General features: G+C 39.4%; 1 long non-coding RNA gene across 2 annotated transcripts; it reads left to right on the top strand.

The window, feature by feature from the left end:
- Positions 1-3871, top strand: LOC126509710 (uncharacterized). 2 transcript variants are annotated; one of them, XR_007594236.1, is made up of 4 exons: positions 1-512; positions 904-1065; positions 1714-1781; positions 1920-3871. It is a non-coding gene; the product is annotated as an uncharacterized lncRNA (long non-coding RNA). The 2 variants fall into 2 exon arrangements; XR_007594235.1 differs by having other exon boundaries at positions 1714-3871.
- The last annotated feature ends 205 nt before the right edge of the window (positions 3872-4076 follow it).

Below are 4076 nucleotides of genomic sequence, written 5' to 3'. Positions count from 1 at the left end.
TACAGTATAAGTGTTAACTAACATGCTAAACACGGGCAATAGAATTATGGGTGATTCTTCTTTGTACTTTTCCTAATTTTGGTGTTTAGTATAATTTTTTTCAAGTTAATGTATAGTCACAAAGCTATTCTTTTTCACCTTTGTCTACATCTGTTTTCTAATTGTTGTTTTTAACATATAAATGTAATCTGTAAATGCCAGCCTTTGGCTCAGAACCTTTGTCTCTTACAGTTCAAGGTAACAGATGTTGAGTCCATCAGAATTCCCCTCACTCACAACTTCTGTAGTTGTTTCAGAATGTGTTGCTCACAGTGTTTTCCTAATCATCTATTAAAGCAGCATTTTCTCTCTTCTTTTTATAATTTCACAGCCTTAGACTTCTGGACAGAAAGATATACTGCAAATGTACCTCCCTCCTACAAAGCAGGCGTCAACTCCAATGAGAAAGTAGTTGGTTACTCCAGCAAACCATCAGGTCACTATTGCAGCAGTGGGCCTGCCTTGCTTGTCAGGTTGGTCATTTAACACATGGTTTTGAAACAGACAATCATCAATCCCTGTAAGAATCTGTTACACAGAGCTTTTAGATTGCTGAGCACAGGGACATGCTAGAATTTGCTCACACAGGAAGAAGATGAAGGTTTACACTTTACTTCAGACATTGCTCTGTGCACCTACTCACCTAACTATTCGTTTCCCTCTGTTTACTTAAACCAAGATATCATAGTAGACAGTACAATTTAACATATACAATAAATATGCATTTTAAAATAACCGTTAAGCATCAATCTAAACTTCCTCGGTCATCTTGGGCCCTATCATACGTGCTTTTAATATCCATATGTTATTTTCTGCTCTTAAACAAACAATGTGACAAGTTTTGTAATGAAATGTCTGACATAGCACCAAGAATGTCACTCCAGCCCTGGTTGAAGGTTTGAAGACAGACTGCAGGTGCCTGGGGAGCAGTGTGTGCCTGCTGCACAGAAGTAGATGGCTGAATCTCCAGGCTGAGTGGCTGTGATGTGCAAGGAAAGGTGTTTGACTTTCTTATTCAATAGAAGGGTGAGTCTTTGGCTCTGCTTCCTTTCCACATTTGAACGGATGTCAATGATGAACTGAGGCTGCTTCCCAGGCTCTTGTTTATACCAAGGGAAGTAGACTGAGGCACTGTCTGTGTAAGTGCAGTTGATGACAGTGCTGTCTCCCTCCTGGACACTCACGGTGGAAGGATGCTGCTCCACCTTCTCGCCGTGGCTCCCCCCTATACAGAAAGATGGAAAGAAAGGAGAAAGGTTGTTAGGTTATTATGCTTTCTTGTTTTTTTTCTTATGATAAGAAGATAAAACATGAATAAAGCCATTCTTATGGATATTTAAAGTCCTCCCACTAACATTCTAATAGTACTCCACTCACAGTTCATCCAAAGGCAGAAAAGAATAAATAAAATATGAACTGCTGCCTTCATTGTGCTTCCTATGCAGATCTATTGTAGGTGCTCTGTCTTTACCCAGAAGCTTCTAGCAGGTTCCGTTTGACCCTTGTTGTTATAATCACACATGCTGAGTTATTTGCTCAGCCAATAAAAAAGGCCTATTCATTTGAAATTCACTAAGGTGGCCTTTCTGTGCATTATCTGAGGAACACTGCCACCCTGTGGTAAGATTTCTAACTGCAGAAATCTAGTGGGTTTTTTTTTTTTTTAAATCTTAGTCTAGGAAAGACTTTGAACTCAGCCCACAACCTAGCTGTGCTCACAGACTGTGCACCTGCTCAACCAGGTGAGTGCACTAGCTTCCTATTTATCCTCGTGAGTATCACATTTTCATACCTAGCTGGGTCATATAACCTGTGAACCAACCTAACCAGGTGAGTGAGTGTTCCAGATCCCACTATCCACTCAATCTGAATGTTCCCAGGCCTACCACCTGTGACTACACCTCTTGTCCACCATCCCAGCCAGTCGAGAGCCCAGAATCCATCTACTCACATCTTCTCCACACTTCAGAAGGCCTATTTTGAGTCTTGCAGTCATCATACCAACCCAGACATGTAAGTGTCCCAGAACCTCAGTGTGTCATCCACACAGTCCCTGGCATAGCTGGGCTTAAACAGCTTTTCATCAGCACACAGACATACACCGGAGCCATATCAACACACTTTTTTGATAACTAATTGTTGAAATAGGTGCAGTGGGGCTGCGTCCCCAGTACCCCAGCCGCCTGGCTAGCTTATGCCCGAAATAACAACACACAAACTGTATTCTTTTAAACACTGCTTGCCCATTATCTCCAGCCTCTTCTCAGCTAACTCTCGCACCTGGACTAGCCCATTTCTAATAATCTGTGTAAGCACCCCAAGGTGCGCTTACCAGGAAGATTCTAGCCTACGTCCATCCTGGGTCGGAGCTGCCTGGGAGAGCGGAGCCTGGCATCTCTGCTCCAGAGAGCCGAGCTATCTTGTCTCTGTCTGAGGAGTCTTACCTCACTTCCTCTTCCTCCTGTTTACTCCTCCCACCTATGTTTTAACCTATCAGGGCAAGCAGTTTATTTAATTAACCAATGAAATCAACAGATTGATATATGACACTCCCACATCAACTAATGAATTAGAATCACTCTCATCCTGCCATTTATAATGAATATATTGGGGCTGGAGAGATGGCTCAGTGGTTAAGAGCATTGCCTGCTCTTCCAAAGCTCCTGAGTTCAATTCCCAGCAACCACATGGTGGCTCACAACTATCTGTAAAGAGGTCTGGTGCCCTCTTCTGGCCGTTAGGCATACACACAGACAGAATATTGTATACATAATAAATAAATAAATATTTAAAAAAATAATAATGAATATATCTGTCTGGAGAGCTGGCCTACCAACTACCTACTGACCTACCAACTCTTCACACATGATCTGAAACCAACCAAGCTTGAACAACAGCAAAAACAGAAACAAAATTCTACTCCACAGAGGCAGGCTACAATATCAGACACAATGAAAGAAGTCTATATGCCTAGATCATATCACAAACACACAAACATCATGAAAGGCCAAGATAATCCCACCCCTCACAAAACACACAAATTCTATGAAAATGTTGTCCAATGAGATCTACCTAGATTAATCCTAGAACACAGAATTGAAAAGAATTATCATAAACATGATGATCTAATTAGAGGGACTTAGAGAGGACAATGATATTTGAAGAATCAGGATTTAAACAGCAGAGGGAAGATTAAGAAAACAAAAATATAGAGCTGAGAAAATAACTAACAGAATTCATGATTGGAAAACTTTATGTAATAAAGAAAGAAAATACTGAACCAAACTTAAGCTGAAATAAAGATCAACAGCACATTTGCCAAAGTCAGGTGAAAGGCTTATAAACAGAATGAAGTAAAGCATAAATACTAGGATGTGAAAATAGAGAAAGTGCACCAGATAATCAAAGTCATGTTAAAAAATGAGGAAACTTTGAGACACTATAACAAGACTAAATACACAAATTATAAACATAGAAAAAGAATAGGAACTCCAAGTCGATAACATAGGATATATGCTCAATAGTGTTACAGCAGAAAACTTCCCTCAAATTCCAGAAAGATGCACCCACTCAAATGTGATGATTGAAAAATATTTCATGACATAAACAGCCTAACAGAATTTTATACGCAACAAACCAGACCTAAGAAAAATAGAAGAACCAATATTTAAAACTGAGTAGAAATAAGGATAGCAGAGAGACTGAGAGAAGAAATACAAAAGTCATAAGTATAAAAACACAAAATACTACTGTGCACACAAACAACAACAACCCAATGACCACAGCTAATATACTCTTCAACAACACTGAAAAGCAAGTCTTTAATCTCCAATTAAAAGACACAGACTGAGAAATAGGTCAAGAAACAAAATCTCCCTAAATACTTCCTTTAATAAACACTTTTCTATTTCAAAGATAGGAACCATCTTAGAGGAACATGATAGAGAGTGGTGCTTCAAGAAAATGGGAATACAAAGAAACTAGACATCACTATCCTAATAACCAAAAAAATTGACTTTCAATTAAAGGGATAGAGA

This window comes from Alexandromys fortis, unplaced genomic scaffold, assembly GCF_014885135.2.
Source record: "Alexandromys fortis isolate MF-2015 unplaced genomic scaffold, M_Fortis_MF-2015_v1.1 scaffold_87, whole genome shotgun sequence".
Classification (NCBI taxonomy): Eukaryota; Metazoa; Chordata; class Mammalia; order Rodentia; family Cricetidae; genus Alexandromys; species Alexandromys fortis.
Note: the sequence above shows the minus strand (reverse complement) of the source record. Positions and strands in the feature narration are given on the sequence as shown.